Genomic DNA, 14,317 nt, shown 5'->3' on the forward strand with positions numbered 1-14,317 from the left:
ACCGAGTCTCTTGAGCCTCGCACTCTCCCGGTGTGGGGGCGGGGGCGGGGCATGCGCTTTACCAAATGGGGGAGCATTCTGGGAATTGTAGTTAATAAGAATGGCGAGTAGGCATTTGCTGCTGCGTCAACGACAAACAATACCACAGAGATAGAAATGTAAAGTAACGCGCGCGGAGAACTTGCGGTTACACTCGAGAGCCGCTCATCATTTGGCCATGATTATGTGTGGGCGCAAAGCGGCGTTGCATCCCGTCTTTCGACAGTGGGGGGAAAGAAGGAGTGCTAGTAGGGGGAGCCAGTGGGAATTTAGACAGTGTGAAAGAGGCGTGACTCTGGGGATGCTTAGTGGGGAGAGTAAGCCCCACGTAGATCTCTGCAGGGGTTACTTTTGAGTAAACCTGCAGAGGATTGGGCTGTAATCTCTCTCTCTGGAAGGCGAGGAAAAGAACCTTCCTCGTCCTCTTTTCTCTTAGCAATTCGATCCTTGTTCGCACATCAAAGTAAGGCAGAGAAAGAGTTGCCAGCCCTGCCCACTCTCTTTTCCAAAGCTAATAAATGCTAACGCTGATTTATCTCTCTCTCTCTCTTCTCTCTCTCTCTCTCTCTCTCTTACACACACACACATACACGTGCACGTTTTAACTTCGTGGCGCTGCACAGCTCATCTCTATGTGTTTAATCCGAAGCAAGCTCCATTAGGTTCAATGAGGTTTGTTGTTGTTTAGTCGTGTCCGACTCTTCATGACCCCATGGACCAGAGCACGCCAGGCACTCATGTCAGATTTGTCTGCCTTTGTCCACACATGAGCAGTTTCAGTTTCATGCCTCTGAAATCTATCTCAATGGACTGCGCTTCTTGGGATGCATTTGCGCTGTGCTGTTGTCTCTTCTCAATTAGAACCTTCCTGCCCACTGTAAGTTCCAAAAACCTGAGATCTGTTGTTGGCATCTTCACCAGTCCACACAACGCTCTCTCGCTCTCTGTTTGAAAAATACAAGTTTTTTGACCTACGACAGAAACAGTAAAAGAAAGAAAAGTGTTGCTTGAAACTAGGCAAGGATTTTGAGTAGGTCGCATGAAAGACTGCCACTTCCTTTGCTCCTCTTCTCCTTCTTGCCTTCTGTACCTGCAAGGGACAAAAGATGTTTAAGGGGTGAGCAGGCAAGGTGTTATAATGGATTTTTATTACTTGAGAACTAATACTTTCTGAGGTTGTAGTGCCACTGCCAGCTTTTGGAGTACCCATTTTAGCTCTGGGATTAGATCAAAATCATCCTTCTGGAGCCCAGTTTTGTGTATAATCTGCTTGTAAAAATGACCATTGGATATGGATAAATTTTGGACAAAAAAAAATAGGATCCCTGTGGCACAATTGGCTTTGTGTGTCCACCGACCCAAGTCACTTCCTTGCTCCGTGGTTAGAGATCATAAAAACACCCATGCAAAAATATGCTTTGCATCTCAGATTATAAACCATTTGGTGTTAATTAAATGATGAAGAAAAGATTTTGAATGGTCCTCTCCGTCAAATACTGACACTAATATATATGTGACAGAAAACGCTAAAAAATGATGCAGCTTTTAGATGTGAGCAAACTGAGTATATAGGTTTCATCTGTTACAATCCGTAGTTAATACTGAAATGTCCCTCAGCACACATGCAGAAACTATTATATTCAGTGCTTTTTTCTTTAAAAAAATGTTTAGGGGTACTCTTATTTTGACTCAAGAAAATCACCATTTTATAGTTCAAATTGGGGGAAATAAATACAGTAAATGGACAAAAGTACAAAGATTCACAAAACGTTTAGGGGTATGCGTACCACTGTGTCCCCCCCAGAAAAAAAGCACTGATTATATTTATAGACTACAGAATAGTTTCAGCTATAGGCAACCACCAATGACTCCTCAATTGGTACCAATGAATTCAATTTCAGTGAACTCAGTGGGGCTTGTTTCTGAGAAGGCACATATAAAAATGTGGGCTGAATACTAATGGAACAAAGGCGTGAAGTGGGTGGGGATTTGTTTTTGGTTTTTTTTTACCCTGATCTCTAGCCAAAAAGGCTTCCAGAGCAGCTTAGCAAAATCAGTAATAAGCCAGCCTTACAACTTAAGAGACACAACACATAAGGAAAAAAGGCCATGAGAGAGGAGGGGGCAGGAAGCAAGCTCAGAAAACACTTCCTAAAGCTAAAGTTATAATTCTCAGCTGGAAAAAAACAGTGCAGGTAGCTGGATGGAATGGCGGCTGCTAATACTGAGAGTGCCAAAGGCAGCCATAGGAAATGGAACAGCCCTGCTCTGAAACCTGATGGAATGGTTGATGACAGCTGGGGAGAGCCAAAAGCAACTGGTCTAATGGCTGTAGGTTACATATACCAAATATCTGAACCAGCCTTATAAGAGAATCTGAAGTTGTAGATTCATAACATTGAATCATAAAATATCATATGATCTGTGCCTCTAAAAGTACAATTTCAACACATTAGGATGAAAGTGCTGTAAAAAGCAATGGTTATCCTGTTCTTAGTTTTAGAAGTAGCAGAAGCAAAAATTTGTTTTTAAAAAGTGTGCCAGTCCATTAAAAGGGGGAGGGGGAATAATACAAATAAATAAAACTTCAGTGCTTGGTTTAATAGCACAGTTTTAATGTATGAATCAGAAAGATGCACCACTGAAAATTAAACTGGAAACTGAAATGTGCTAGTTAATTATGAACGGCTGAATTGCTTGTTGTGCAAATTGTCCACAGGCAGGAGAATTAGAAATGCAGTGTTAATTTTACAAGTATTGTAATCTCATTTTCATAACTAGCTGTAAAAGTTATTAATCAATTGCTCTGACCAATCATGTGTAAAAGTTCGTAGTCTATGAAGATGTTTTATTTTGCCATTAAGCATTACATGTGCTGGAATATTTGGCTGGAATTATAGAATACTGGAACTGGAAAGCAAACTTGGGAGATAATGAAAATGATCCAATTACTTATGCCTTTAAAATGTGCTACCTGAGTTATTTCAATAACTGACAGCCAATGAGGGTTTTGCTTAGCTATTTCCTAAAAAGTGTACAGAAACTTCTAGACTTCTAGTTTAGTGCCTGTCCCACCCCACCCCCACACATCTAGAAAGAAAAGGGTATCGTGTAGCACTATGAGAGCAGGCTCAGCAGTACTTGGAAACACTGAAGGAGCAAATTCAGCCGCCCGCGCCTTTTAAAATACAAGTTCTATAGAAACATGGCCATAAATAATCCTGCACACTTTACCCATGTGAGCAAATGTAGTTGGGTTAAAATAATCCAGAATCAAAACACAGTGTACTTACCTTGAATTACCAGGGCCAGCACAACAAGGGGGCAGATGGGGTGGCATTTGCTGAGGGGTGACAACAGCACTGCTTCCTTGGCTGTTCCCCTCTGTTGGAGGGCAGAAGTAGGTGTGTCAGATGGCCTGCCTTACACCCCGTAAACTAGCCAGCAGCCCTCATGGGTGCTGGGGGGGTGGTATTATCCTGTTGCTAGCAATGACGTTTCAGTAATCTCTGAGGCCAGTCACTTCCTGAACAATGGAAGGGAGGTATCATATTGTCTTTTTTCTCAGGCAGCAAAATATCTTGGGCCATCTCTGCTAATTAAAAGGTAGGGGGTGCAACTGGAGTCTATGTTGAGGGTCAGGAAGAAAGCCCCCTTGGCACTTCCAGGCTCCCTGTTCCCTCTCTGTACATTTGTGCTTGTTCCCTCCTCGCTCCTTTTTGTCTCTTAGCTCTGTACAGAAGAACCACTTTGAGATAACTTGGAAATGATAACTGTATATAAATACTACTAAATAAAATAAGGTGTTGGTGTCGCAACAAACAGCAGCACATCTTTTCCCTTCCAAATTAAAGTTCTCACTTTAACATTCTGGGGCTAGCTTGTAAGTATTCCCCTGGTATGTATTAGGAGTGAACAAACTGACATGTAAGCAGTGCAGAAGAACTAGGCTGTCTTATCCGGAATGGCTTCCCCTCTCTTGCCTCTGAAGAGCCATGCTCTCCAGAAAGCGGTTCTTGTTTATTTTCCCTGTAGCCTTCATTACAATGGGATTGACGTGTACCTGTGTCCTCTCTGGTGCTGTAGTTGTTGCCATGGTTATGTCCTCAACTTGCTTTCTCAACAGGGATCTCCCCTTGCCCGCTCACCTGCGTAGTGTATAAGATGGGAGGGTGTGTGTTGAAGAGACTTTAGAGGAAGAAGAGGAAATGCACCAAGGAAGCTGGACTTAAGTGTTCCCCACTTCTTCAAGTGGTAAGAGGTCCACGTGCAGGGCTATGTATTCAGACTCCATAGGATAAGACACAGAAAACTGGAGACTTAAGGTGATTTTCTGTAACCTATCTGCAAATATAACCTATTGGAATCAAGGAGATGCCTAAAAACAGGCAGCAAAACCACTGGTCCTCCATCCGGATCCCAGACTATAGAAAGGCTGCTTCCCATCCAGATAACCTCAACTGAAACCTCTTCGCTCTTCCTGCCTCAGTCGGCAGCCAAATTTAAGCTGCCACCACTTCTAGCTTTATCTCTGACCTTCTCTCAGTTCTGATGGGTGTCACGTTCAACAGGATGGAGTGAGATTTGTGATCACCGGGGTCCTCTAAAGTGATTGTGCTGTATCTTTCATCGCTCATCAGATTTCTCAGTCAAAACCATCAGAAAGGTCCATTCATGCTAATCAAGACAACCCAATTCCCATTACGTAGCTCCAGCCACGTATCCACAGAGTGTATGTGGAATGAAAGGATTGACAGGTCGTTTAGTTGGCAGCTTTCTCAGTTTACATATTCATTTCTATCACTTAAATTACCACCAAATTTTACTGTAAGACTGGAGGCATGCGGCTGGATCAAGATTCTTTCCACCACCAGAAGGCTTTTGATCCATTTGAGGAATCCCACTGATGGAGGTGGGGAGACGATTTTTGCCAATTCTGCCTGCCCCTCCCACATTGCTCTGGAGGGCCAACATTGGGGGCTGCAGTGGGAAGGGGAATTGACAAAAGCAGTCTTCCATCCCTTAGCTGGTGTTGAACTCGTCCAGGGGATTCTAACACATGATTATTTGGTTTATGTAATTTCCTAAAATTATATTGTGGTAATTGTTCTATATTTAGCAGACTCATGACTTCAGGTTTCTGTTATGCATCTGTTACCTGAACTTTGCTTTTTCCTCTCTCTTCAGATTCATCTTCTGTTAATTGCATTAGGCTGGATTGAATATAACCTTGAATATTTAAAACTGAAGTGAACAATTCAGATTCTACCCAAGGAATTTAAAAATGGGTTCAATAGCTTGAGGATTTATAGGCAAACTTTGGAAAGCACAGTTTTATAAAACTTCAGAGTCTCATCTCATTGCGACTCAGATATGTGTAACTGACTTGTTATATTGAACTCGTTTAGTTCATGATTCACATATGTTGACAATATGAGGGTTTATCTGATAACTACACATGGATTTCAAAATACAAAATTTGTCAAAGTCTGAACCAAACTAGAAAGAGATGGAGATCCATGATCAGATCCCTCTTCCCTTTACATTTCTTTAAAAACCAGCCACATGTGGGAAGCAAAATTGTATTGGCATCATTAAACGAGGGGAGAGAGTTATCCTTTCCCCCCAATATTTGATGTAAATTCACCCCATTCAAGCTGCCATTTGCTGCTTTGGAGCAGTTATAGGTGCAGTCATATGTTTTCCATACAAGGACAAATAGAAGGTTGAGAGAAGGAACAATTGGATCATCAAAATGGTATGATGTGAAAGGTTAATCCTCCCTCTACAGCACTACAATCCTGGTGCATTTTGGTCTTGCTGTTGGTGGTTTTTGAAGAAATTCAAAGAGAACAAAGATCTGATCATTTCTACCATCTCATCTAGTTAGGCCCTCAGATTGACTGATAATTGGGAAGGTAGCCCACAATGTTCTGATCTAATTATTTGTCTGCTACTAGTGTTGGGTGTGAAGACATCTTGCTTGGATATATCGCTTTAACAAGCCATCCATACCTGCATATTTTGAACTTAAATAGTAAGTTGCGATTCATAAAGGTTCTCTCCCAACTTATTTCAAAGACAGAGGAAAGGGTGTAATAGATCAGAATACAGTGGTACCTCCAGTTGCGGACAGGATCTGTGTTGGAGCTCTGGTCGGATCCCGAGATTTTCGCTACTGGAGGTGCCTGTTCTGCGTGTGCGTGCGGCACGATAGAGTGCTTCTGTGCATGCGTGCAGAGAAACCTGGAAAAATGCTTCCGGGTTTGCTGCATTTGCATCCTGAAGTTTACGTAACCAGAGGGTTACGTAATATGAGGTACTACTGTATCTGTTTTTCCTCACCTGTAAGAGATAGGTTAGGTTGGATACGTCTACTCAAGTCCCACTGAATTCAGTGGGGCTCACTCCCAGGTAAGAGGGGTTAGGATTCCAACCTATATAGTTAGGGAAGGAAACATTTTGATCTTCTAAACCCAAGCCATCAGTTTTCTTAGATCTAATGATTTATCAAGTGAAACAATGAAAAGCAGAATACACAGAAATTTTACCTTTTTCCAGAAGAAGATATCTGCAACCTGTTGAGAACTGGCAAAAATGTTTGGACCAATGCACTTTTTCTATTGCAGGAATAGACTCACAGCTGCCTCTTTCAAGGGACCATCCATATTTCCCATAAGAAATACATTATAACCAAACCATTTATAGTGCCCTTGAAAGAGGCAGCTGCAAGTCTATTCCTGCAAAAGAAAAAGTGCATTGGCAGGCAAGCACTGAAAGATGTGAAATGATACCAAACCTTTTCCTTGGGCTTGTGTGAGAACATTTGCATGAAACTGTTTTGGTTTTTTAAGCATCTCTCTGTGTTGTCTTCTAAATTAATTTGAATCTCAGGACTACAAGAAAACATTTTTTTGTAAATATATATATTGGGGAGGAAGGAGAAATATTTGGTGTCTTGGGGTGTTTCCAGACAATCTATTTTCAGGTGGGGTTCAGTCATACGCCGGCAAATTCAGGTAGCACATTCAAAGCTGATTTGGAATTATTGTGCAACAAATGTGTTTCCCCCAAAGATCAGTCTTTTTGCAATAAGGAAAGTGGGGAAGCATTTGCTTGGGTGCAGTGTCATCTAGGCACCCCAGAATCAGTCACAATAAGTGTCCATTAAGTAGCCATTGTTGTCTTACCTCCCTGAAAACAAATCAGGATACATGCTCAATAAACAGGTTGTCTGGGAGCACCCTTTGTGAAAGACTGGACTATCCTTCATTGGTGGAATTGATGAAAAGATCTACATTTTGGAAACAGTAAGTTACATGTACTAATGTTCTTCTTCCAACTGCGGTGGGATCTGGGGCCGCCAAGTATATCACCAAGTATATCACCAATTATCATTGTCTGGGGGGAAAATGCATGCCATCTAAAAACCACTGACCTATGCAGTTTGTTTAGTTAGCAAGACAGAAAGCATTACAATTTCTGTAATTGGTTCTGATGAGTTTCTGAATATTTTGCTGACTAATATGTTTGTCTTTAGTTTTTGCATGAATTACTTTCAATGGTATTTCCTTTCTGGGCAAGAATTAAATGAGGCTTTGCATCTCATGGAGGCAGCTTAAACAATACACTACAATTAATATCAATAAATTTGGAAAAATGTATGCAGGGCGACTAACTTTATTCTTCCTAAATTTTGTTGCTTACCTAAGATATTTCAGTTCTCACACTGAAATGGTTGGAGTTAATTTAATCCAGATTGCTGAACCATGATATCATATCTTGCAGGTTCTCAAAGTGTGATATGCATATTCTTTTCACTCCAAGAATTATTGCTGTATTAAGAACATAAGAAGAACTGGCTGCAGTCAGGACTTCAGGATCATAACGAGAAGTTTGGGTTATTGGTTTGTTTTGCTTTTGTTTTATTATGTATTTTGCATTTTCATTTCATGTTGTAATAGTAATAATAAGCCAGAGGGAAGCAAGGAAAGTGTTCCAACAAGTTTTCCCTCCCCACCTACCAACTTTTTAAAAGATGAGGTGTGGTGTGCTCACTCACAAGACTCTATTCTCTTATGGGGATATCAGCATTGCTAGCACATTCTCCATCAGTGCTGTGATCTGGCCAGGTCGGGCCCAATATATTTTGGCACCTGAGGCGAACTGCAAAATGACGCCCCGCCACCAGGTTTTGCCAAGAGGCCACTGCAGAGGCAGCATTGGGGGGATGTTGAGGAGGCAGCAGATTCGACTTTCAAGCGCACCATTGCTGTCGCTGGCACTGTGGCAGCAGCAGCAGTGGGCAAAACATTCATTGGAGTCCAGATTTGCTGCTCCTCTAGATCCTGCCGCCCGAGGCAGTTGCCTCACCTTGCTTTACGGATGGGCTGGCTCTGGTGTGCTAGGTGTCAATGCTGCATCCTCTTGTCCCAGCATTGATTCAGTTGTCTCTGTCCCCTGCTTGGCTGAACAAAGCCATCCCCAGCACCCACTGAAGCTTTCTCCCCCACAGGAAGGTCAGAGGGGGAAAGCCAGATCTCTGGTTCCCCTTTCCAAAGTGTCTGAATTCATGGTAGAAAGGGGAGCTCCTTCCTCCTCCAACCCAGGTTCCCCCAGTCCAGTCAGCCCATTTTCCTAGAGCAGCCAATCAATATTGCCAGAATTGAGGGACTCGTTGGGGGATCTGTCTGGAACAGTAGGAGATACTGCATAAGGAGCTGCAGTTGGAAAGGGGAAGGGGTGGAAATGGGGTGTCTCACCATTTGTTCTAGCAGAAGTGTTTCTGGTAGTGCTAAACTACCATTGGGTACAACCTGTGCAAAACACTCCTTCTGTGATTGAAAGATGAATTCCACATGTGGAAGGACATCTTTGGGGTTAACCCACTGTGTGGTTTTACAAAATTATAATTTCTCTGCTATGGATATGCTACACACATACACACAAAACTACATGCATATATACATACACACACACACAACCCCAATGCATTTTTAAAAATCAAAATACAGCTTCAGAGCACTACAGTAAATAGTTAGCAGTTGCAACACTGTCTTTGATCTATATGTGGCAGTATTTATTTGTTGTATCTGTTGGCATTTTTCCTCCTTTGCTTGATATTTCTGAAATCCTGTGTGTCGGAGCTTCGTTTTCAATCACACTGTATGCAAATACGCCAAAGTACCATGCAAGGGAGAACCACAGCTTGCAAAATAATTGCCAGCATTTTCCAGCAATTCCATCCTTACACATGGAACAGCCTTTTGAGAAATTACATCTATAAATAAATCCTTGCAATTGCAAGAGAGAGATTCTACAACGGCACTTTCCCCCCACCCTCTGGTTCTTGTGTGGAGATACGTTAGCAACAAATTAAAATGGGAAAAGTGTTGTTTCATACAGTGTGCTCCTTCAAGACATTTAAGATGGCTAGATAAAAATTTGCAACCTGACTTCTTTTATCAAGCAGTGGTAGTTTTGAACACATGAACTGCAGCTGTCTTATGGAATAATAGGGCATTTGGTCCATCTGGGTGTATCTCATCTTCTCAGATTGGCGGTGGCTTTTCTGGGTCTCAGGCAAAGGTCTTCTGAGTCCTGCTATGTGAGATATTTAGACTAGTGAGGGTGCGGACTGGATCTAGAAACTATCCGATAAGTGTGTGTTCTACCACTGAGCTATGGGTCTTCCCCATATGTTGCAATAAAGCGAGATGAGTGCCGCAACCCCAGAGTCGGCCACGACTGGACCTAATGGTCAGGAGTCCCTTTACCTTTACATATATTTACTCTATCAGTCCTTTCCAGATATGAACCAATCCCAGCCAGAGAATATCTTGTGCAACATATGCATGTACTCCTCCATGAAACAACCTTTCTTCACCCGGGGGTGGGATCCAGTCTATCATTTCCCCCAAACAGCCAATCAGCATCACCAGAGTTGACACACCTAGTCAGCAGAACCATCAAGCAAATATCTACGCCAGGGGGTCAGCAACCTTTTTCAGCCGTGGGCCGGTCCACCGCCCCTCAGACCTTGTGGTGGGGTGGGCCAGACTATATTTTTTGGGGGGGGATGAACGAATTCCTATTCCCCACAAATAACCCAGAGATGCATTTTAAATAAAAGGACACATTCTACTCACGTAAAAACACACTTATTCCTAGACCATCCGGGGGCCAGATTGAGAAGGCGATTGGGCTGCATCCAGCCCCTGGGCCTTAGGTTGGTGACCCCTGATCTATGCCCTTTGACACACGTGTGACTAAGCCTAAGACCTGGGATTCATATGATTGATTGCTAGATAGATAGACAGATAAAAAAATGGGAAAGGTCTGTCTATTCATCCTTCCTATTTCTTAACAATATTTTTAAATAATATATTAGGTGCAAATCAGTAAAGATTCCTATCACTCTCAAATGAGTATATAAGTTATGGGATTCTAACAGGTCCCTCAGTGTTTCCCAATTTGACTGTGATACTAGTGCCAGTCAAATGGGGCATTGTTCTAGAGAGATACAGAACAGAGAGAATCATCCTAGATCTGTCATGGTTCTGCAAACCAATATGGCAGGTTTCAAATGGGAACAGGAAGTGAGGACTGCATGTTACTTGTCTCTCTTCACCTTCCCATCACCACCGTTATGTGAAATACAGCTAGCTTGGCAAAACTAATAAGCTATGTTTGACTAAATGAAGAAGATGGAAAATAAATTATTTTCAAGAAAAAGGGCATTTATTTATCACTTTTTGGAGCAGCAAATAGGGAATGACTGTTGAATTGGATAATAGCTTTCATTAACTCATACTGAATATAATGCAAAAAAAAAAAAATATAGCATCAGTCTTTATTTTGCAATGTGAAATACTTTACTTGTGGAAATGCTTTATTTACTATTATTACTATTAATATTACTATTTTTTCACTATCACCAGTACTGTTGTTTACCTTCCACATATGTCCCAAGGTTATATGCAAGATATTATGAAAACAGATTTAAAAAAGAGTTAAAAAAATAATAGAAGGTGCTTTGAAAAATGATATAAAATAAACACCCATGACATCATCATCATCATCGTTGTTGTTGTTGTTATTATCATAATTTATTAATACAATTTCAGTTATAAGAAATAAAGTGAAGAAAGAGAAAAGAAAGAAAGAGGGGGAAACTAAAAAGTACAATAAAAATTACATTAAGAGAAAAAAGATCTATAATGTAATACATTATAGTCCATTATACTTCTATACATTATTATATAAGTAATATTGTTGTCCCAATACACATAGGATTATTAATAACCTACTATATTCTGTATAAACTCATTCCAATGTCAATATATCCAATCAAAGTCCGTGTTTATAAGCAATCCGTTCATATGTTGCGAATTTTGTCATGTTGTCTATCCATTGATTAAAGGGGATCATATCTTTATTCTTCCAGATCATCAATACCAGTCTGTTGGTCACAGTTAGAATGCATAGAATCCACTTCCGTTGTCCAGTTGTCACTTCCCTGCAATAGGTATATAATTCAAAATACTATTTTCCTCTGAAATTGTTAACTTTTTTCTGCACAGTCACATTTATACAGTCCGGCGCTTTCTCCCATATGTTTCGAAGGTGCGTTGTGAACTTGTCATATTATACTATGTCATACTATGTTATATGTTAAATTAGTGTACTAATTTTTACATTTTTTTAAAAAGCGAAGCTTTTGTTTGTACAGTTTTGAAATATTTATAAATTATGCAAATTCTTTAGTAAATTTGAGAACACTGGGTTGTAGTCAACTATTCTTTGCTCAGAGTAAAGCCATTGACATTAATGGACATAAGTTAGTCATGGTGATTGATTTCAAAGGGGCCCACTCTAAGTAAACATTTGTTGACTACAACCAGGTGTGCCAGTTCTAGGGGGCTGAGGTGTCTTTGGCCCCCTCAATATTTGTTGGAAGGAGGCCAGGACCCTTCAATGTTGACAGGGTCAAGAAAGCTTGACCTCCTTCAAACGTTGCAATATTGTGTGCCAGGCCACCTTAAATCTGGGGGCAACTTGGCACCTCTGACTACAACCCTGTTGTCCACTATTATCTCATCAACACAGAGAAACTACTTTGGCTCCTGTGGGGGACAGAGAAATCTGTGACATGCCATTGAACACCCAATCCAGCCCTGATCATCTTCAGAAGCATGGTCATCTTGGTTTGTTTTACTTTGACTGGCTTCATTCAGTACTACGGAGTGTTGGCTTTCATGCTATATATTAAATGCTATTCAGATTTTTTTTTAAGAAGTCTAACCTTAGAAGGAGAGCAGGTTAAAAATAAATGTTTTAAAAATACAAACATGTAAATAAATAAATAACTGCAAATAGCTGCATTCAGGAATATACTGAAGTATTTAATTAAGGGTCTGTGCAGAATCCAGAAATTGCAAGATTTCTAGTGCTTGACTTAACAAGAAATTGCTGGGGTGGGGGGAGGATATAGCTAAAGGACACTTCTTGTTTCCTTGTGTCTAATCACAATGCAGCATACATGGAAGCCTTTTGCAAAATAATAATGCTGTGTGTGTCTGTGAGCTTCACAGGGCCGCCCAGTCGACTCCAAGGTACAGAGCTCATGCAAATGAATGTTGCACTCTCAAGTCTTTCTTTTCCTCCCCTTTCTCCTCCTCCTATCACTCTCTGAAAAGAGAGGGGGGGGAGCACAGAGAGAGAGAGAGAAAACAGCCCTTCTTTGTGTCTGTGCGGAAGGGTTTACCTTTACCCAAATCACTCCAGCTAAAAGAGGGTTGTGTGTGTATTGAATGACACCTTACGCAGTGTTTCTGCCAAAAAAGAAAATTACCTCTTCTTTAACACCCCCAATCTCTGGCATCAAATGGCATCAAAGCCATTTTTGTTGTTATTGTTGTTTATTTTATCAAGTTCTTAGGCTCTCAATTCAGACAATCTAATCTCCTAGATTGGCATGTGTTTAGCAATAATAACACTGTTGCATGTGCATCCGTCTCTCTCTCTCTCTCTCTCTCTCTCTCTCTCTCTCTCTCACACACACACACACACACATTCTTTACAATCTGTAAAACCTTATTGTATCACTGGGTGCCTATACGTCTTTCTTAAATATAGGACCATATATTAAAAAATTTTCATTCCACTGTCTCTCTGTCTCTCTCGCTCTTTCTTTAAAAAATAAAAAAGAAGTAGGTTAAGGATGGCATCTCTGTTAACATACAGTTTAAGCAGGGTATTTCCCCCCATCATTATTTCACCTACTAATACCGCCTTACCATACACTTCCGCCTTTGTTAATTTACATAAACATGCATAGGCGATGAATAATGCATCAGACTTACTTGAAATGCAGGGTTTCCAGCTTCCACAGTGCAGAAGTATACACAACAATTTGATTGGCTCTGCTCTGTTTTCATTACCGGCAATTTCTTGGAACACAAAGGAGGTGGGGGGGGGGGAGGAAGCTGACATGAACGGACAGTATTTATTTCGTAAGAAATATCTGTTGCCTTTTCAAGGCAATTGTGTTGCAAAGTTTTTGTCTTGTGACTGTTGTTCTCTCTCTCTCTCTCTTTCCCCCCTTGAAAGAATGCATTTAAAGGCCTGCAATTGCTCTTTTGTACATTCTAGTCAGTCAGATCTCTGGTGTGTGGTGTGGTGTGTGTGCGGGTTTTTTTAAGCTTGCTACTGGATTTGTTCCCTATTTGCATAAACGTGAGCACAAGCTATAAATAAATAAAGAACCATCAGATTTCTTAAGGCTTCTCAATTAAACTGAAAGCAGCAGGGCAATATTGGGAAGAACTGGGAGAAATGATGCAATATTTCAACTTTCAGAATATCGAAAGAAAGTTGCGGGGACAAGTTTCAAAATATTTCCTCCTAAAGGGTTTTTTGTTTGTTTGCCTTCCAAGTGCCAACCCAGTTATTATTATTATTGCAAGTTGGTAGTTAATATGGGACACAATTGTAAGGTCGGAATTGTGTGTAGATCTCTTGTAATAAAAACTTGTCACCCATCAAACTGAATTCCACTTCACCAGTGGCTCAACTTTTGTTTACAAAAAGAAGAAATTTGGCATGCAGCTGGAAGCCACAGGATGACTTTATTGTAGCATATCATAATAATGTTAACCAGGTGCTACATGCATAGACCTGCATGCATGGAGGTCTGCATTATGTGGTTAAGGGCTATTACTCTGTGGTAGAGAATTTGCTCTTCATACAGACGGTCCCAGGTTCAATCCATGAAATC

General features: G+C 40.9%; 1 long non-coding RNA gene across 1 annotated transcript; it reads left to right on the forward strand.

Annotated features, from left to right (window-relative positions):
* Nucleotides 1-204: 204 nt before the first annotated feature.
* On the forward strand, nt 205-14,091 carry LOC310744778. Its single transcript, XR_014539739.1, has 4 exons — nt 205-1,156; nt 7,828-7,946; nt 11,486-11,566; nt 12,148-14,091. It is a non-coding gene; the product is annotated as an uncharacterized lncRNA (long non-coding RNA).
* The last annotated feature ends 226 nt before the right edge of the window (nt 14,092-14,317 follow it).

Source organism: Podarcis filfolensis, assembly GCF_964270895.1.
Source record: "Podarcis filfolensis genome assembly, chromosome: 11".
Classification (NCBI taxonomy): Eukaryota; Metazoa; Chordata; class Lepidosauria; order Squamata; family Lacertidae; genus Podarcis; species Podarcis filfolensis.